Source organism: Camelus bactrianus, chromosome 14 (genome assembly GCF_048773025.1).
Source record: "Camelus bactrianus isolate YW-2024 breed Bactrian camel chromosome 14, ASM4877302v1, whole genome shotgun sequence".
NCBI lineage: Eukaryota > Metazoa > Chordata > Mammalia > Artiodactyla > Camelidae > Camelus > Camelus bactrianus.
This window is the reverse complement of record NC_133552.1, coordinates 51384889-51408141: the sequence shown is the minus strand read 5'-3', so window position 1 is coordinate 51408141 and position 23253 is coordinate 51384889.

The window sequence follows — 23253 nt, the reverse complement described above, 5'->3', positions numbered from 1 at the left end:
AAAAGGAAGATGAGGCAAAAATATGTGGAGAGCTATGCTTTTAATAGTATTTTAGGTTGTTTTCTTTTTTAGCACAACTACGAAGAAAAATTCTGTTGGATGATATGTCAAATATTTAACATGAGGTATCTGTGATGATGTGATAATTATAATATATCAATGAGACATATACTTTTGACCTAAAGTCAGTGGCAATGTATGGAATTGTTTGGAGACTGACTGCTGAGTCATTTTGGAAAGTGTTTTAACATCTCATTAGCTTAAAGATAACTCTATTTAATTGAAATCTGATGCCAAGGTATTAAAAAACAAAGTAATTATGATATAAATAATGACTTCTTAACTTACTCATCTTGCAAAACCAAATGCTAATATTAGATGTTAATATAATTTATTATCTAACAACGATGGTCATAAGGTCTAACTGCTTGAGATTTGAATGCATAAATGTCTTTGGGAAAACTGTGTAAATGTTTGTGACAGGTTTCCTGTTGGAAAATAAGAGCATTATGACAGCTCTTTATTCAAAATGTTGTTAGCTGAGTTAAATGACTTGTTCCAAGTAAAGCACTTAGATAATAAATAATTATTATTATCATGATTATGCTTATTATTTAATTGAGGCATAAATGTGTTGTAGTTCAAAATAGAATTCAAGCAAATATTTTCCTATTTATCACTTCATTTGAGAGCTAAAGAACTGATTCTTCTGCAGAGAATTTGTGGAGTTCTAGAAACCACAGGACTGTATGTTTTATTCAGCATGAAGTTCAAAGGAAAACTAAGGGAACAAAGTGGTACCTGAAAATAGACATGATATATCTTTTCTTCCTGCCTGTTTACTCCATCCTCTTAGCTCTGGCCATGTCGTTCTTATGTGTGGTTTTTCAGAAGATGTAACACATAGAATAAAATAAAGTGGTAGGAGAAAAGAATAAAAAAGATAAATAAAATCCTGTTTTTCAGACTTAGACATAGTACAACGTAAGGCCTCATTTTTACGTTATTTTTTTTAAATATATGAACACACATAAGCACACACACACAAATCCAACACAGAATTAACTGATAATGACAAGTGTATCCAAATATAAACATCATAATTTTAGTTATTTTAGGAAATATGTTTACATTCCATGCTGGATAAGCACAATATAACATGCATAATACTAGTTAGTTACAGTACATGCTATCTGTTCACTAATGAAAGTTTCATTTTGAATGAATGGACATATTCATAGAAAATGATGTTGCTACCCTGAAATTCATCTCAAAACGTGTATTTCTATTACTTTAATTGCTATTTTTTAGATAGAATAACTTTCAATAGTGAAATTATCACTATTCTATAATATTGGAATACAAGGATAAATGCATATATAAAGAAATGGTATAGACATATGGATATATAGTATTTTCACAAATGAGAAATACAAGCTTGTAAACTTACTTGATATTTACTCTTGATCTATTGCTTTGTTGTTGCTTGGCTGCTATAATACAGGCCAAAACAATGAATTTTAAAAGGTCATTTCTGTCTCTCATAATGTTCTGAGTGTTCATGGTGCAATTCCGTCACAACAGAGTATAGACTGGAATCGGACCATAACTCTTCTATTTTGCCGTTCATTTCCAAGGCCGTACATACTACCCATCAATTCTCAGTTTGCATTACGTGCTGATTGATTGGGGCCTGAGATTTCTAGAGGATAAGTTTTGTTCCTGAGAGGATGGAAAATGGAAATACCATATGATTTGAACTTTATAGTACAGGTTAGTCATCATACCACATAGCTCTTCTTCATGATTTAGTCCACAAACTGGGAAGGGAGAAACTTGGCCCCAGAGAAGGAGGAGAAAATAAAAAAGGAAATTGAGAAGGTATTAGATGGAAATTCACATGGTAAGGATTTCCTCCTCTTTGATAAACAGTACATTTTAAAGAGATGATTAAAAATATGAGAATTGGTCGTCCATGTGTTTTTTATAGGAGGGTTTTCTGGTTTTTGTTTTGTTTTGTTTTGTTTTGTTTTAATATATCTGCTTGAATGAATGCTACATGGGTACTGAAATTTTTGTCTATTTTGTTCAGAACTTTATCACCTCTGCTTTGAACAGCACCAGACATATAGGACACAGTGAACATGAGTACCTTCAAAACTGGCTTCCACCTTTTGATTTAAGATGGCTATTTAGCTCCCTCATGACATCTACATTCTAATTAAGAGGAAAGTAGGGGGCATATCTATTCCCTTCAAAGACAAGACTCAGGAACTTCAATATCTCTTCAGTTGTACTCACTGGTCAGAATTTTGACACATGGTTATTTTTCTGGGAGAGTGTAAAATGAATTATTTATTCTGGAGATAAGCTAAAATTTGAAGGTTCTAATACTAATGAAGAGAAGAAAAACCAATGTGGGGGAACAATTTACAATCTGTGCCATAATGATTTTACAAATTTTATAAATTCTTCTATAAAAAATATTAATCCTATTTTTCTTACAAACTGATCAATAAGAGATCAGGGCATGGTTCTTTTATGTGTTAAGTGTTCAATGAAATAATGCAATTTCTACTTTATCACAAAATATTCAAATAAGTAAATGTGGTCTATTCATGAGTAGTTATTTTCTATTTTCTTTTTGTATACAATGCAGAGATGTAATACTTCTACTTGGAAATCATTATATTATTGCAAACACCAAAGAATCATTATATCTTCTTTTGATCATTGTCTTGTGTCCTCATAAAATTTATGTTCTTGGAAATGTGTATGTCTTTGAAATGATGAATATCTTTCAAACAATAAAAACCTTAAACTATCCTGTTTTTCCCTCAAATAAACCTCTCATATAATTCACTATCTGATGGAACTTGATTAAATTCCATACAATACAAATAATTAAAATTGAGAAAATGATAAGTATAAAATTGTATCAATCAAAAATTAATAGACATGTGACTGTATAAAAATAAAGGAGTTAGTTTGAAAGGAAATTAAGACCTGTTTATCAGAATTTTTCTGCAATGTAAAAAAAAATGGATCTTATAATTGTGCACAAATATGAAAAAATACCTTGCTGCTTTAAAAAAAGTTTATTTTAAAACTAAAAAGACTTATTTCTATGTAAGCAATTTAACAGCTGACTCTAGTAAATTTAAATAATGAGTCTACTCAAATAACTCATATAAAATACTAAATAACAAGTTCTACTGAATTGAGATCAAATAGTGAATTTGAATTTAATGCAACCAATTTTATGAACAACATTGTAATTTGTAACAACTTGAGTTTTACCATACTAAACTTCTTTAATACATACTATTAAAGAAAAGTGATGAAATATAATGCTGATTTGTGGAATTTAGGCAGTTTTATAGAATTTAGAACAAGAGATCTTGGAGATAATATCCCATCATTTAAATGAGAATAGAAAAGTGAATTTATAGAGTAGAGTTGACCAGGTGGTGAAAAATACATACAAGCAGGAAGACAACCTAATTTTAAAAGTGAGTAAAGAAGCTTTCTGTCTAGTTTTTTTTAATTCTTCTCTACATTAGGAATATTTACTCCAGAATTTTAATTGTTCTATATTTTTAATAACAATTGAAAGCACTTCGAAAAATTTTCATACTCATATTTTAAATTAACACCAAAATCAATCTACCGCATGAATCAAGTGTGTATTGAAAATTATACAATTTTCTAATTATTTTAAGTGTATTTTTCATACATATGAGAAAAAAAAGAAATAAAAATCTTTCCAAAGACAAAGAGAAAAGTTTTAATAACTAGAACAAGGTGTGTTTCCAGGGTCGCTGAGACAGTTAGATAGTGGAAGCGGACACTGTTAACAATTTTGCTGGGATAACCCGTGCTGACTGGGTTTGTCCCTCACTAAGATATAGTCACCTTCACTTTATTCTACTCTTCCTGGTTTCTTTTTGGAGGATCTTCCTATAGTAGGAATCTTGGTCTTCAATGGAAGGAAAACAGGTGAGTGAGATTTTTCTGGGCCTTATTTGGTTATAGGCAAATCTGTAGATAGCACGTAGACGGCACCCTGACCTGCCCTCTGTCCCATGGTGGAAGCTACTCAGAATTTTTCTCCTTTGTCAATGATCAGAATGATAAATCTGCCTAATTTAGGGGTGTTATATTAACAAACTTATTTATCCACAGTTACGTTATAATCTCCAGCTCAAGTTCTTGTGAATAATAAAGTTGATGTTTTTATCTCTGAGTGTTTTTCTCTTTGTTAATAGTTTCAAAATCCAGATGCATTAGAGAATTAAGAAATGATAATACTTACTCTCTTACCCCAGCTTAATCTAATTCTTATAAAGTGACTTTGAACAATATCAGCACTATCTTTGTACAGCAATGTATAATATGTGTGTGAGGTATATAATACATATTATATATTTATATCTATATGATAGCAAAGTAAGCTATCATCAGTAATTTAGTAATTATACTGCATTACCTTTAAATACGTCTTAATAGATGCCCTAGGTTTATTCCATATACTTTCTTCTTTTAAGAGTCTTCTACCATGCCACATATTTTCTGTATCAGAGCATTTGCAAATTTTTGTTTGGGTCTGAAATTATCTTACTTAAATCTATGAATGTCTCTCACCTCATTCAGGTCTTGAAAATGTCACCTCCTCAGAGAAACATTCCTTGACTGCTAAATAAAACGTGTCCTTCCATTCATAACACCATCACTTTATAAACCCTATTCTATCTGAATTAGATTTCTTCATTACACAAATAACTCTTTGAAGTCATGATATGTTTTATGTGCATTTTTAACCTTCCTTTCTAAAAGAATTTATCTTGCTCTGATATAGGACCAGGGCTGAGAAAAACATCTGGTACATATTGGATACTTAGTAAAAGTGAGTTGAATGAAAAACAGGAATAAATGTTGTGGAACAGCTATAGACATAACCAGAAGTAACATCTTACATTTATAGGAGAGAAATTGTATCATGCATGTTTCGCTTGAATTCAATTACATTTTTTTATTCAAAATACACGTATTTTTTTTTAATGTAAAAGTGACTTAAGAGGCTTGAAACACAGTTTTCTGCTTACTACACATCTTGGCTTAATCTTGGGGAAGCATATAATTCCATTTTCATTATAATGAAATAACTTGTCTCTTAGAAGAGTTAAAATGACTTCAACTATTTCTGCTAATAGAAAACCGAGCACTAGTATAGATCACTTTAATCTGTAGATTTACAGAGAAAGGCTAGAGATATCCTTCTTAAATAATTTAGAATAGAGATTGAAATAAAAGAGATCTTGGTGAAGGATGGGATGAGGGCAAAACTAAATCTCACATCATAACAGTACATAGCTTTTATATAACACTGACAGCCTGAAAAATATGTTCACCCTCACTCTCTCATTTTGGTGGTTAAAAAAAAAAATGCATTTTGGTTTTTCTGTTTGTTTCTTTGTTTCATTTGCTTGGTTTTGTTTTACACTAAGTGATTTGGTTGCTGCCTCAGAGATCGAATGAGTTGCAACCCAGGTCTTTTGGCTGCAATATTCTCCACCATCCCACTTTTTAAAAAAAAAAACTAAACAATATTTCTTCTTCATAAAAATTATTGAGTTCCTATTATACACTGTGGCAGATAGAAATGAGTCTTCAGTGAGCTCCTAGTCTGCTGTGGGAGACTGGTGTGTAAATGGCCAGCTGGGTACTAGTGCTAAACTCTCAAATGGAAAATGCAGAGTCAAGTGCTGTGGGAGCCCTGAGGAGGGAGAACCTGACACTGATGGGGAAGTTAGGACAGGCTGTATGATGTAGGTGACTTTTGACTTGTGTCGTGAAAGAACTGGGAGGGGTTACTATTAATATTTTTAAATTTTTATCAGTGAGCATTGGTGAGATTGTTAAGAAAGCATACATGGATTATAGGTTGCATTATGAGACATAACTTTAAGGTAAAGAGCCACTAGTAGATGACTACTTCCTTCCACTTTTGTCCGTTGGTATTTCATGGCAGCTTCCTTCCCCAGATGTGTTTCATGAAAGTTGATTCCATTCACTAGTAGGTTTCTTTCTTTGATTATATTCTATGATTTCATGAAACCCCAAATGGTATTTGTCTTTTTTATTTTTTTTTGGGAATTCAGGCACAGTGCTCTGTCGAGTACCATACATGCTTTGCCTTTTTATTATTATTATTATTATTATTATTATTATTATTATTATTATATTGAAGTATAGTCGATTTTATTAATTTCTGGGGCAAGGCTAGTGATTCATTTATACATATATATATATATATATATATTTATTTCATATTCTTATTCATTATAAGCTATTACAAGGTATTGAATATAGTTCCCTGTGCTATGCAGTGGGACCTTGTTGTTTATCTATTTCATACATATTAGTTAGTATGTGCAAATCCCAAACTCCCAATTTATCCCTCCCTAACTCCTCCCCACCTGGTAACCATAAGTTCATTTTCTATGTCTGTGAGTCTGTTTCTGGTTTGTAAATAAGTTCATTTGTGTCCTTTTGTTAAGATTCCAAATGTAAGTGACGTCATATGGTATTTTTCTTTTTCTTTCTGTTTTACTTCACTTAGTATGATGATCTCCAGCTCCATCCATGTTGATGCAAATGACATTTTATTCCTCTTTATGACTGAGTTGTATTTCACACACACAAAACTTCTTTATCCAGTCATCTGCTGATGCACATTTAGGTTGTAAACAGTGCTGCTATGAACATTGGGGTGCATGAATCTTTTTGAATTAGAGTTTCCTCCAGATAATATGCCCAGGAATGGGGTTCCTGGATCATATGATAAGTCTTTTGAGGAGTCTCCATAGTGTTTTCCATAATGGCTGCACCAAACTATATTCCCAACAACAGTATCGAAGGGTTTCCTTTCCTCCACACCCTCTCCAGCATTTATCATTTGTGGACTTTGTAATCATGGCCATTCTGACTGGTGTAAGGTGATACTGTCTTTTCATGTCAGATTACTGATTTCTTAATTTATTATTTTACTTTACTTTTTTTTTTTCCCAAAACTTCATTATGTTCTAGGATCACTGGTGATGATGGCCAAGTCTGTGTTCTAAGGGAGTTAATTGCTTCTGTATACTGAACTGTGCTCAGCCAGGAAGTTCCTCTCTGCTCCATGAGATGGTACAGGGCTCACTCACTCACTCCTGCATTTACAGTCAGCTGGCAACCTGAGGGGGGTGAGGTGTCCAAGATGGCAGTACTTACATTATGAGCACCTTAACTAGGATGCCTAGAAGGACTGGAATTGGACTGGGATTCTCTTTCTCCAGCATTCTTTTCTCTTTTAGAATCTACATCTACTTGCCCTTTCATCCTCAAGGAAGACTTCTTGTATGGCCTGTCATAGCAGCAGGAGGGGCATATATTCTTTTGAACTAAATAAATTCAATAATTCAATTCCAAACCCTTTTTTCCTCCTCAAGAAAAATAGAGGCTAAATTACTGTATGTGTTTACTATGAAAAACAAAATGTGTGCTAATAACTTAGGATGTGGTTGAATTGATAATGTTATGATAGCAGAACCTCATCTGTAGGTAATTTGCTGTAAAATAAAAACACTAACAAAGTTAAAATGAACCAAATTCAAGAAAGAGTTGGGATACAAAAGTCTGCTTTATATCAGTTCAGTTTTGCACATATGCAAACACAGGATTTGGTTTGTTGATATCATTGGGAAGAGAAGAGCAAAAGATTTTTAAAAGATTAGCAGTTGTCAAAATAATTTTAAATACAATTGTGAGTAAAAAAAAGAACATTTACCATATCTTCTGAATTCAAATACACTCAACAAATAGAGAATTTTGAAATTATTCTAATCCTTTATCATGACTGAATGAAACTACAAGATGAAAGAATGAATGGCTATAGGGCAAAAACCAAAATTCAATTGGTAATGCAATGTTGTAATATTTAACACACCATTTTCTAAACTGTTAAGGCAGAAGACATTCCTAATGGCTGCTATTGACTAAATATTGACTCATTCTAGGAGTAGGAACTCTGTATTCAAACATACACATCCATGTTACAGCCACTAATTTTGAATTTATTAACTAAAAGCTTAGTATTATTAACTAAGTGGTTCCTACCATAGGACAAAGGAGGAAGGTATAAGAATTGGAATTAGAGCCTAACTGGGTGTCAGTGCTCTCCAGAAAAGACCACCAAGAACATAACTGCAGTTGAACAACTTGTGTTGATTACCAGTAACAGGGAGGAAAATCACACAGCACGTGTAATCAGGGATGTCTAAGTAAGAGGGTGTAAGGAAGAACTTTTCATAGGATTTGGGTTTGTATAAGGTGATTTGCGGGAGTGTGTAAGATAGCAGGGCTTTGTTCCAGACTGGATGATTTTTTATTCTATTTGAGCTGTTATAACAGACTGTCATAGACTGGGTGGCCTACATAACAGAAACTTATTTCTCATAGTTCTGGAGGCTGGAAATCTGAGATCAGAGTGCCAGTATGGTCAGGGTCTAGCGAGGACATGTTTCTGGGTAGCAGATAGTTATTTTCTCACTGTGTCCTCAACTGGCAGTAAGGGCAAGAAAACTCTCTGGAGTCCCTTTTGTAAGGGCACTGATTCATGAAAGCTTCACCTTCATGTTCTAATCACCTCCCAAAGGGTGGCCTTCTGTTGCCATCATGTCGAGGGTTAGTATTTCACCATATGAATTTTAAGTTGATGCAAACATTTATTCCATTACAAGCTATCCCCTTAATAGAGGGCTATTCTTTTCTTAATGGTGTCTCAAACTAAGTCTTGGAGCAAATTCTTCCACATATACAGACATTTATCATTAGCAAGAAGCTCAAAAACAATCCCATTCCATAGTCTCCATGAAGTGGCAACTCCTTGTTTTTTAGAGGTTCTTATCATACTTTATGAAAAGTCCACACTTGGCAGGCACAGCAATGCTCTAGAGGCAAAAGTCTACCCTCCATATACTCAGCATTAGCAGTCAGCAAGCAGTCAGAAATGCTACTAAACAAAGAGCTCATTAAAGGCCTATTTGAGAGTTACGATTTTAGAGTACAATTTCCCCAAGAATTCCAGTATTTTTGAACCCAAATAGATATTTTCTGAACAGAATTCTCTTATTACCAGATTTTTCTGACACAATTTCTAAAATCATTGATAAATCATTAACTCTAACAAGGATGATCAAAATCACAGTCTTATAACTTGCAGCTGTTTTGTAAAATGTACCCTGTAGGCATTTGAAATGCTAGCCTTTCTGGAGGAAATAAGGAGAAGGCTAAGGCCAGAAATTTGCTTATAATTTCCATTTTGACTGTCCTGGTATTTTAAAATCCCCTTTACATTATTTCAGATAAAAGAGATAAGGGGCAAACACTGCTGGCATTATAAATTTTTAAGGTTTGAACATTTTCTCATAATTTTTTATGTACATGTATGTGTTGTCAGAGGTAATTTGCTAATAAAATACATATTTTTGCAATGGTTTGCTTTAAAAACAGTAGAGCAGTTTCTCTGTAGTAGCATCCTTCTCAGTGAATATATACACATATCTATTTATCTCTCTCTCTCTCTCTATCTAAAATAAGGTGTTTGAACAGAAACTAATATAAACCAAGGTCATGTACTAATCAGTTGATTAAATATTGTGACCACAGCTTGCAGGAACCTAACCCTGTATTCCCTTTAGGAGAAATGGGTCTGTATTAGTAGCTAATTTATTGTCCATGTGATTTAAGAGAACACTAGTGAATAACAAGAATTGGCTGTACTTAGGGATTCAACAAATATTCACTCTAGTTTTCATGCAAATACATTCAGTGATTATCTGCAGCATCTTAAGTTTTGTAAAGAAAAAAAGTAATAATTAAGGAAAGAAGGCTTTGAGAGTTTTAGTTAGAGTTCTAAGGTGGTATTGACAATCAATAGCAGAACTGGAAGTTAAACCTATTCTATTCTCAGTTGGTTGATATAGATATTTCAAGATCTAAGCCATTCTGAATTTTTCCCTCTATTTAATTTTACACATTATGGTAATTATAAAATTCTGGTGCTTTATGGCTTTACTATATTTAATTTCATCCTTTAATTTCTATTCTGTCAATCTCTGACCTCATCATTTCTTATTTGAATTACTATAACTATACCCTAATATGTTTCCAAACCTTCAGTCTGGTAAAGTAATTAAACAAAGAGGCCTTTTTAGACTGATGTGGCTCTAATGCCTTGGTAGTTTTCATAAGCAAACATAAACCTAAGCCAGAATCAGTGCACTCAAATTCAAGAAAATGAAACTTAAGAACAACTAATCCCAAAACGCCAAGTAGGCTTTGCCAGATAAGTCAACTGCTTAAGCTGTAGCCAATCAGATAATGCCTTTCTTTTGCTTCCTCACCTTGTCTATGAAAACCCTGCTCCTAGGTCCTATGGTAGAGTGTTCCTAACCACCTTTGCTTTGATGCTGCCTCAGTCAAATCAATACATGCTCAAATTAACTTTCAGAAATTTTTAACATGCCTCAGTTTATCTCTTAACAAACCTTTGTTGTTAAAATCCTTCCTAACAGAACTTCCTGAAGAATATATGTTGAATACACATCTGACAATGCCACTCTCTTGATTAAATTCCTTGAGTGATTCCCCATTAACTCTAGGTAAGTCCAAATACTGTAATAGGAATGTTTGCTGCTGGATCTTGTTTCTGCATATCTCTTTATTCATACCACTTATATGTCTCAAAATTTATGATTCAACAATATAATATTGTCTTATTATTTCCTCCACCCTTCTTGTGGCCTCTTATGTTAATGCATTTCCTTGTCCTGTTCATCTGCCTTCCTGATTTTCCTTTGCTGCTTCAACTTTGAACTGGCATTAATTCTTTCAGGAAATTTTACTTTGATGTATTTTTTTGGTGTCTCCATACTCGATACAAAATGTGTTACAAAATTTTCATTTATATTTTAGTTTTAGTATATTTATCATTGCATTTGCTACACAATGCAAGATTTTTTTCCTTGAATGCTGTATTCATCTTTGCAACTTCAGAACCTACTGTGTGTGCAGACTCTCAGTAACGTGTCAGTCATCCTTAACATGATCTAATTTAGCAGAAGTGCTTATTTCTAGGTATCTATAGTCATAGGATCTACCTCCAGAGTTGCTAATTAGTAATGCCTGTGTAGGCCTTTTTAAAACAAACATAAAAAGTCATTCTGATATCAGTGGTTCATGGACCATACATCGAGAGACACCACCTTAGATGATCTTTCAGTTTCTTTGATATCTAATAGTCCATCCTTCTGATAAGTAACCTAATTTGAAAACAGATTAATATAGTAACAATTGTATTAAACCCTATTCTGAATAGTTGGTATAGATTTACAAAAGTTATAGTAATGATCAGGTCACATACCTTTGTATGGCATTAAGAGAATTAAAATTTTTAGGATAAATGTTCAGTGATAAGATAAGCATCTCTGTGGTTTGTGGTTGTTGCTGTTGTTCTTTTTTGTTCTAGGTAATCACTCTATGCAGAAAGCACTATTACAGTCCTACTTTGGCTTCCAAACAGCAACAGAGATGGAAAGAGCATGCGAAAATGAGTCTTTGTTAAAAAGCTTTAAGCATTTATTGAAGGAGGAAAAAAAGTAGGAGACATTTTATAGAAGAAAGGAACACATGTGAGAAATCACATGCACTAGAAATTTTAACTTAAAATATCTTCAAAGGCAAATTAACGGTTTTCTGGGGGACCATATTATTTTAACAAGTGTTGTCAGGAAATTTAACCTCACTTTTAACCTAAGCTTATTACACTGAAACTGAATTTCCTTTTATTTCTACAATTTTATAACCAGAGAAGATAGAAACCTGTTGTCTACTATGGGTGTATACTAAACTCTCGCTTTAGAAAAGGACTTTATTATACTCCTACTCAGATTATTACTTTCCAGAAGAATTTTTATACATTCTATAATCAAATTCACTTTGACATTGTCTTGGAAATCTAGCCACAAAATAATTTATACTAGTTCATTTGTTTGCAAATGTGGATGCTTTTTATTTTACAGCCTCTTTCTCTCTAGAAGGAAAGGGCTGTAACCTTTTGGGAAGTGGTAAATGTCTGGTAGTTATTTGCAAGGCTGATTCACTGCTGTTGTCATTCTTAGAGACAATTTGTCTAAATGACAGCTGCCGTCATAAAAGTTGCCTTTAGTTCCAATTATATATGATCATCATAGCAGTAGCTGACCTCTAAAAAGTGAAAATAAACAGCAGAGTGGAAAGCAAGAGCTATACTTCATGTTACTATCATCTCATCTTAGCACAGGAGATATGCTCATAGAAGGACAATTCAGGGCCCTTTTACAGATTAGAAGCAAACTACCCAGATTGCCAAAGCAAAAGTAACAGCTGAACGGCAAATCTCTTGGTTGCCTGTTGCATTTTTGCCGAGAAATAACCTTACAAGGATGTATATTTCTCAGCTTAGAAACAAAGTAGTATTTTGATTCAATAAATTAACAGAAAAAAGCAAAAGGATTTCAACTAATCTCATAGAACTTTATGAAAGAATAGTATACACGTAAAATGCTTTTTCTTCTACAGCTGATGTTAACAACCTAACAATGTTAAATGAAGTGTTTTATTTCCAATATGATGCTAAAAATGGTCCATCAAAGTGTATTAAGAATATATACAAGGATTATGCTGTTCCAAGATTGTAAATTACTGAAGAAAGGCCAATTTCAGCATGTTTAAAGAGACGGTTTATGATATTAAGACATCGAGGGTGTAGAAAAAAAAAACCCAAATTCTGCCATTTAGTTGTCTAAATGTTTGCTAGTTACCTGAGTAATTAATTCTCTTTTGGAGATGTTCAATATGTCCTACTAAATCACATTGAACAACTCTGTGTGTGTGTGTGTGTGTGTGTGTGTTCTCGGTTAAAATTCTGTTAATACTGTTAGTACCTAATAGATTTCCGATGCATGACTGAAAAAGTTGTGGGCAGGCAGGGTGTGAAAGTCCCACTGTGGGCTGCAGCATCTGCATCCCGAGAGACGGGAGAGAAGCACAGACAATGGGCCATTGTGGCTGTTTGACCACGTGCTGCCCTAGGGCAGGGTGCTGCAGACACTATTTCCTAAGCTTCTGTCAAGCTCCATTAATCCGTCCTGGGAGTGTATGATTTTAGAAATGGTAGTCTCAATAATTTAAAAGTGAAATAAAGGGGGAAAAAGTCAAAGTACATTATTTTCCCAGAACTCTTATGTTAGCTATGCTTATTTCACAGTTTCTTTAGCATCATTACACTCATAGCTCTAAATATTCCACACCATTTATTGTTTTTATTTCTCCTGAAAAGTTTCTATTCAGGGTAAATATTTTGAAAGATTTCTTGTGCCAAAATATTGATGGTTGTTTACTTAGAAATAGTAACAATCATTCACATGAGGAACTGACTTGCCATCCAGTATAACAGAATCTCCAGTCTTTTTAAAGTTACACACATGCATCCTTCCCCTTCCTCCCTTCTTTTCTGAAGGAAGAACAGTAATGCGTCTCTCATTCTCCATGGCAGTGTAATGAGAAATGTTCCTGATGGAAGTGGGCTGTGTGTAGGGTGTGCAGACAGAGGGAGCACTGAGAACCCCGGATCTGGGTGGTGATGGAGAAAGCACTCTCCCCAGTTAGATAGCTCAGGTAGAGCTCAGGGCAGCAGCCAGCTACAAAAAGGTAACAGATGGGCCCTTGTGGCAGGCAGGATGTGAAGCACCTCAGAAAATGTGGCACTAACCACTCTTGTGACATGCCTTCTGCAGAGAGGCAGGTGTTTTCTAACTGGTAAGTAGAGCAGAAAAAGCCTTGTGAGGAAGTGGACTCCAGAGGAACACCTCATCCATCTATGCCTGCAGTTACAAGAGTAAGATCCATTCCAAAGACGCAGTTGTAATTTAGCTGTGCATTATCGGATAACATTTGTGCTATTTCTAAGACATAGCATTAGCTATTAAGCTCATTTTCAGGAAATACGTAGTTTACTCAGTAACTCACAATCTCTCACACCCATATAGCACCAAGCAAGCTTTTATGGGGAAATGGATCCTGGATGAATGGACTGTATCTCAGATGAGTGTGTAACCCAAAAGTGAATCCAAAGGAAGATTCTTAACCTACTGGCTTAGCGACCATTAAGAGAAAGGGAAGTGCTTCTGACATGAGGGGTGAATGGACCCTCATAGTTCGAACAGTACTTCACACTTTTCTCTCATGTTGTCATTGCTGAATGTGTCCTTATTTATATAACAGTTGCTGCAGAAGAAAGGCATTTGGATTTTGTTCAATCAATGCAAATTTTAGTTTTAGCTATATTTTGAATTAGGAAACATAGTTTTAGGTTATTATGCAGAAAAATTTTACTGACTTTATGCATGTACATGAACTGAAAGTAATTAAGTTGTTCTCTTCTCCTAGATTGTGCTTTCAGTGGTTCTGAAATTAGAGTTTGCAAACTACATTAGCAACACAGAACATACAAAGCTGAAATATCAAGAAGTGTGGAACTTTTAAAATAAATAATTTCACAAGGAATTTTCACACTGTGCGTGCAGACTTTTCAGATTCTAAATGATACGACCTTATATTGACTGCAGACATTAATCCCTCTTAGTTCTTTTCCCCTCAAACCTTAACATGGCACTTTTCCACTCAGGCTCTCATTTACCAGCTCCAGGCTCCTCACCCCACCTTACTCGTTATTCTTTCTCCAAGAGAAAAACTACAACAAATATCAGTTTAAAATAATCAATTAAATCTAGTCTACAGGGTAAATTTATATTTCTTGTTGCTATGTGACAACTATGCTTACTTTTACTATAATTAATCCAATAATACATTGTGCCTAACACTGTAGTAAGTCTTTTATATACTGTATTCTATTTAATGATTAAAAACAATATTTTAAGGTAAGTGCAAGGAATTTCACCCATTTTATAGATGGCTGCTAGAGATTAAGGGAATTTACCCTAATTCATATAGGGGAAAGAGATATAATTAAATATTCATACATTTATGTACAGTCAGTATGCCCTTATCATCATCATTATTACTAATTTAGTATAATTTCTTCTTGTATAATTGTACTTTGCTCTAATTTAATGGTATTTTGACATTTTAAAAATTTGAACTGCATTGAATGAAACTGAATTCATCATTTGCTCTGGAATGCTGTGTTGCTTTAACATGCTTAGACACAATTTCAACAACCCTTGAGGCAGAATTTAATGAACTGTATTTGCTACCTGAAGTGCAGGTGATATGTGGGGTTCCAGTAGTTAATCTGGTAGAGTTCTCAACCACTGTATTATTTCTCTCTCTGGGAACTCCAGGTTGGTCAGGGATATGTTTAAGTACATTTGAAAAACATGCCATTTTCTGACATGATGTCAAGAAACCACCTGGTGCTTTCAGAATGAAATTCAAATTTCTTATCCTAGCACACAAGGACCTTCACCGCTGACTTTCAGCCCGATTTTTTAGTTTCCTAACATAGTACCACCATCCCTATTCTATCCTAAATACACATGTCTACTTGTTATTTCTGAGCTTACAGTTTTCATGTTTACATTTCCATGTTTACCTCGGTGTGAAATGTTTTTCAACCGCTCTGTGTAGTCCTCATTTACCTTCAGGAAAAGTATCTAAAGACAATTGTTCTGTAAAGATGTTTTCAGATCTTTTAGTGAGAATTTATTTTTACCTTCTTTATTCTATGAAATATTATTAGGACCAATAGTGTGGTCACTATTACATTTCAATTTATGTATCTGTTTGCTTCTTTTTTCGTATGTACTTCTCCCTTACTAGGCTGTGGGCTTCTTTGAGTGAAAAAAAGGCCCAGATCTTTGATACTCAATGAGGTTTAATTTATTGAGTAATATGAAATCAAGAATTTTTTCATGATCCTTCACATATCAATTTATTTTTGAATCAATCTCCAAAATTTTTCCTCATTCGCCTGTAAATGCCACCTCTAAACACTCTCATCTTAAGGTTTGACTTACTTGTGGTGATCAATTATATTTGGAATGCTTGTATCAAATGGTCATAACTTAATAATTAAAAAGGGAGCATTTAGTTAGAGTTCAGAATTTGTCAGTTACTGTCTGCGTGCCTCAGTTTTTTTAATCTGCAAAATAGGGATAATAATCGTTAATGATTATATCTCTTTCACAGGCTTTTCTGAAAGGCTAAATGATGTATTTAAACAATGTATTACAATATCTGATATATCTTAAGTGCTACATACACAATAGCAGGAAATAGATTGTAAACTCTGGGAGGACAGGGATTTCTCACACTTGTAACCAAATGGCGTATTACATTTCCAGGCTCAGAGTTACAGCCCAGTAAACGTACTCTGTTGAACAAATGAATTAAGTTCAAATATATTAATCTTCCCTAATGTTGCTATAAAAATTTATTTTATTTAACTTTATTTAAAAAGTTAAAATTTAAATAAAGTTTATATTTAACTTTATTTTGAATGTTAAGTAGGAATTATCCAATTTGGAAAGGGAGAAGGAGGCAAACTGAATTTTCCATGAAAGGAACAAGATTGTGGTTATGATCATCATCATCATGTTATCATAATCAGTAATATCAGGTACCAAATTAATGAGAGGACAGTGGAGATGGAGAAGTGAGGATATAATACAGAGTTATTTAGGAGCCATTATGTACATTTATGTATATAATATAGTCATAATTTACAATTTATCCATTGGTTATTAATGGATGTGAGAATCTAACAAGAAGAAGATTTAAGGGTGAGCTCTGTAGATATATATACACTAAATTAGGTTATAGAGGAGAAGTGACAGTTTGCTTGATAAACAATGATCACAGATTTAGACACTGAGTTTGAGATGTCTGTGTAAGACAACCAAGTGAAAATGACCAACAATCAATTACACATATCATTCTGGAGACAGGCAGGAAGGGGTTTTGTCTGGAAAAATGATTAGAAATTTATCACACATAGATGTAAATTATTCATGGAAGCTCATTGACAAAAATGAACAGAATAGGAAGAAAGGGAATAACAGAAAACTAGTGAAGACGTGTATTTTAAAATAGGAAGATCAAAAGATAGACTGTGTTGACTCATAAGCAATGAGAGAAAAGAGGTTAACCAATACAACTCAAAGCCACAAAAGAATAAGGAAGGCTTTTTGTTTAAAATTATTTTAAAAATATATTTCAAAATACTTTCATTGAAGTCGGTAGTAGCTATTAAATGTATTTCCCCATTAATACACTACAAAGCCCCTGATTAATGATTCTGAGAGTACAAACAATTCATGAATGCGCCATCATGGATATAAAATGGACTTATGGGCACTACCCTAATTCTTTATTTACTACCTTTATTTTGAGTTACCACACAGCAAATATGGATTTTTAATTTTCACAAAAAAATCGGTAATGTAGAAGATAGCTACTCCCATTTTTCATAGGTTTAATTGTGAATCACTAAAATGAGTTATATTTCTCATTCAAGGGCTTTCTTTGCTAATTTATCTTATTAAAAACATTTTTTCTCAATAATGATATTAAATTATCTTTGCTAGTATAGTAGAACAATGAACAAAAGATTTAGTCATGGCACAACTCAAATATGTGATAAAAAATCTCTTTAAATTTTATCATTGATCTAAATTTTCAGGTTCAGGGAGGCATATTATTGTGAATAACATTTTTAGACTCTTTTGATTAGCAGCTTATTTTTGAATTATCCAGTTTTTCTTGGATCCATGCTCAGTTTTTCAGATGTACTTTTCCGCCATCTTGACCACAGTAATATACCTGGTGCATGTTTTGAACGTTGCCTAATGATACCTGGTGGAAATGGGTGAGGATTACTTTAGATACACATGTACAGGTTCTTATGCTATTCTTGAGGTCTGCTGCTGGGTGACATGGTCAGATCTGGGCATTAGCACAGTGGTGAGGCTGGTTCAATTGAGCCATTGAATCTACTATACTGGTTGGATCTGTGGATCCTAGGATTCCTTCTAAAAGTTCTTAAATTACTTAACTCTTGTTCCATCCTCTCCCTCTGTTAGTTGGCCAGCTTTTCAGAAGCTATTTGTCTCATTGCTGGGGCCTGTGTAAATTTCTGGACCCCTCTATACCATGTCTTGATTCTGGGCACTCTGGAGAGCACCCTCAGATGATTTGGTATTGACAGGGCTATGCAATGTCTGCTGTGTTAGAATGTAGACCACAGCACAGAACTAAATGCAGAGCTTCTAGGCCTCCCTCAGCTCTGACTACATCTACCATCAATGCTTCTTGTCTATGTTCCAGGCCAGGGAGGTAAAAAACAAAATTAAATAAAGATTATAATCCCATGAAACAATCCATCTTAAAACAGAGGGAAAAAAAACCCCATCAGTATAAATAACTAAAGGAGAGGGCAGAAAGGGATCTGTCCCTCAGAATGAGCACAGATACAGTATGTTCTGGAAAGACAGATTAGTAAAAATGTCAGTCAGCGAGCACTTGAACTGGCCTTCATTTCTGAAGCAAGTATTGAATATGAATAATTTGGCAAGCAGCTGAGGGACTTAAGGTTATTCCTGGAAAAGTAAACAATTTCAGGCAGAACACAGAGAGAAGAAAAGGCTGGAGACTGTGTGAGAAAAGAAATTAACTGGCTGAAGGGTAGTGACTGTGAAGAGAAGGAAGCAGAATAGAACATGGTGTAGACGTAAGAAAAACAGACCATAAAATTTCTTTAGTGCCAGAAAGGAGTTTGGTCATTTTTACATAAGCAGTTAGTAACAGGTAAAGATTATTGAGTGGCGCTGGGGCTGGATCAGAATTTTGTTTCAAGCCGACTTTTTTATATATATGGACTATTTAGAAGTACAGAGATGGTGGGGGTCCATTTCCTTTTACTGTTTACTTTTTGAAAACCAATTTGTAAGCTTGTTTTTGTACATTATTATCCTGCCTCACGCAAAGCTAATGAGAGACACGTCATGAAATAGATCTTTGTTTTGACTATGTATTGCCTTCTCTTTAACAAACATGATCACTGCTCAATCTTTGCCCACTGGTTTCAAACAACAAATATACTCTACTCTTATTCTCCTCTAATGGAAATTTCTTGCTTCACTTTTGACCTGCTTTTTTTCAAAATCAGTAATCATAAAAGACATGTAAGTTAACAAGTACCTCTTGTTTTTATGTGGAATTTTAAAGATAATTTTATGGTCAGCAGGAACAAATAATCTGGGGAGACACGTTATAGCAGCTCATGGAAAATAGGTAGCCATGTGATCTGCCTGCATGTGTAGCCTATGTGCTTTACTGTGATTAATTTGGGGAACTTATTCTGAAGTTTAATTCCCATCAATTAATATGACATACATCACATAAAGTACATACATATTTTATTGGATCTTATTTTCTAAACTAATGGAATAATCCCCGTGAGACACACACACATGCACACACACATGTTGGTTTAAAGGCCTATTGTCCACAATAAGTGCCTGCCTGTACAAATACTATTGTAGATAAAAAGATTTATGAGAGAGTCTCTATCGACTCAAGTTAAGAATGTAATTAACAGTACTAGGCATTGTGATTATATAACTCATTCAAAATAATTACAAAGAAAAATATAGATTATTGATCACTATATATTGATAGAATGCTTTACTTTCAAATAGAATTCTTAGCAGTGAATCATGTTTTCCTTCCCTTTTAGAATCAGGACAGTCATTAAAGTTTTATTAAGTTCAGTAACACTCTATCAGATTCTACTAATTGCTTTCTTGACTCCTGCTTTCTTTCTTCCTTCCTATTTTCCTGTTCCACCCTAACTCAATCACTTCAGCTATCTAAGGGTAAAGTAAACAAGGAGGTGCTTTTAGCAGCAACTTCATTAGGTATGAATGGTCCTATTAATTTTTACATACTGAAAAATCAGGTCCATCAATTTTAACAGTATTACTTAATTAATTCAATTAGTGCTTATTATTAAACTACTCTGAAATATAAAGCACAGTGCTTAAACTTATAAGAAAATCAGAATATTTTTTCATGGCCATATTTTTAGAGTGGCTGCATGTACAAAATATATAGATTTTTTTGTAATTTATACATATAGAAGAAATACCTGCAGAAGCAAGCTATATATAAACAACAAAATATATTAAAATATAAAATAGAGAAGAGAGTATACTGCTAGAAAATAAAGTCAATGAATCTGTAAGAGTAAATGTCAATAAAGCACTTAGAATTTCCATAAAAAAAATATATATATAAGAAAGACAACAAAAGAGTGAAAGAAATGTAACAACAAATATCAAGCCCTAAATATGGTTGCTTATCTATCTCTCAGCTCAACTTAGAGATATATTTTTTGAGAATCAGGAAGAGTGGATGTATGACATGTTTGTCTTCCCTGCACTTAGAAAACCTTAACTAATTAATTTTAAAGACTATTTTAAGATATATAATTTATATAAAAAATGTTATGTTGCATACACATATACATTAAGAAAAATATGAATGCCCCATACCCACAATCCAGTTTAAGAAGGAAAAAAACATGATCAAGATCCAAACAATCTTCTTTTGGATCAAATATTTCTCTCTCTTCAGTGCAGATAAGCACAATTCTTTCTGATTTCTGTGTTTAACATTCATTAGTTTTCATTTGAATTTTATCTATCTGTATATATCCTATATTATAATTCTATGTCTTAATATAGAATCATACTTTGTATTATATCTCATACATGCATTTATGTATAATTGACAATGTGACTTTTAATTTGAGTTTTAAACTTTACATAAATAATACACTATGATAAACAATCTTCTATAATTTTGTTCTTTTCCATTCAATTTTAGGTTTCTGAATTCATTTATGTTGATTTCTTTAGCAATAGTTTATTCATTCAACTGTTGTGTAGAAATTTACTGTGTGAATCTACCATATTTTACCTATTCTTCTGTTAATGAACATTTGAATAGATGATCACTTTTATGCATGCAATTATATGGATATTGCGGTATATTTATCCTAGTACTACTATGAAATAAATTAGTGAGATACATGTTGGGGAATGGCCAATAGGTTATGCCAATCTTGTTTTTTATATCACCAAATTTTTCTCTGTCTGAACCAATTTACAACATAATTTACAATCCATCCAGCAGCATATCCTCAGTTGGTATTATTCCTTTTAATTTCTGACCACAATTTAGAAAAGATTTTCTAACTTTTGGTTTAGTTTTGTGTATCTTTAATTATTGATGTTGTTGAACTTCTTTCCATCAGTTTTTTCACAGTACCATTGCATTTCTTTGAAATGTGTATTTGCAATTTTCAGCTATATCCATGGGGTATTTTTTTTTCTTTTCTATTGATTATATGAGTTATTTTTATTACGGGATGACCTACTAGCTGTTTACTAAAACATATTTCTTTTCTCCTCCCGGGTCATGCAAGTTTTATTTCTTAGCCTCTCTTGCAACCAAGGATACCATGCTGTTGAGTTCTAGTCAATGTAATGTGAATGGAAATGATATGAGTGTCTCCCAGGACAGTTGCAGTCTTTCACTGTGCACTCGCTAGAGTGCTTTCCCCTTCTGAAAATTGTAATGGAGACCCAAAACAACATTGGAAAAGATGAGCTGAAATTCTTTCCTGAATAATTGTGTGAAACAAAGTTACTACTCACATGCACCTATCCTTGTCCTCCTTCATTAGTATGTGAATGCGCACACACATGCACACATACACACACACAGAGGCTGCTACCACAGACCAAGACCATTCAGCTTGTAGTGAAACAAGTGAGAATTGTTTCTAATGTATTAAGTGTCTGAATGTTAATCTGTTTTCACTGTCTAGTCCTCACTCTCCTAAATTATACATTATAGAATATAATCATTTGTTCATTATATTAATTTCATATGTATTCTTCCAGGTATTGTCTTCTTTGATTAAAACAAAATTAATTTTAATATAGTTAAATTTATCATGTCTTCTTTTAAGGCATAACTTGTTTTTCTGGCTTGTGAAAAATTGTATTTGCCAAGGTAATAAATGTATGTCTTATCTTCCCTTCCAAAAATGTTAATGTCTTTTATCCCTACCTGAGCCTTTAAAATATTATGTAAAGATGAGAGATAATTGTTTTCATATACATAAGTTATGAGAATGCAAGTTTTCAACTAGGCAATCTCTTCCTCACTGATATTCCCTTATAACACATCAAGCTTTGAACATATGTGTAGGTCAGTTTGTAGGTCCTTCTCCACCACTGCTATCATACTGTCTTAATCCCTTTCCTTCAGAGTCTACATATTCAGTAGGTCATTTATCACAAAGATTTTTTCTTCTTTCAGGATATCTTGCCTATTTAATCCTTGTTTCAACACAAATTTTTAAATGTTAGTCAAACCGATCCATTTTTCCTATGTGTCCAAAGTGCTACACTGTTCTAGATTCTACGTTTGCTTACTATTCTACTCTGTTTCCTCCTGTTCTCCTTTATTCAAGGGTATAGGCACATTTGGAGTTTCCCTCACATTCTTAGAAGTTCTGCTCTGAATATAAAATTATGTTTATTGTGATTGATCTATCATGTATGTGCTTCAGCAAGAGGGTTTTTCAAAATATCTCAATCACCATATTCCTAGAGGTGGAAGTCTCAAGTAATAGTTACACAAATACTGAGTAATTATTACTTTCAGACTGATCATCAGAGGCAATGCTTGGAGAGCAGTTATTATATGTTGCCAGCTGAATAAAAAACACAGGGCTTAATGATTCAGCTAAGAGCAGGGTTAATGTCATTTTTATTAATGAGGAGCTTAACCAACAAATCTACCTGAGAATATGCCTATTTCATTTTGGTCTCAGTTGAGCTAAGGCACTATCCACTGAGTAAATCAGAATATTCCACAGAGAAATATTGTGTGGGAAATTCAAATCACAGAAGGAAGATAAAGCAAAATCCTACAATTTTACCTTTTCACTTTTACTTCCTTCCTGCAAGTAATTATGACATGAGAATTCAAATATAGTCTGTTCAAAATTGTTTAGATAAGCATGAAATAAAACTGTTTAGTATAGGTATGCTGCTACCTGGTGATCCCTAAGAA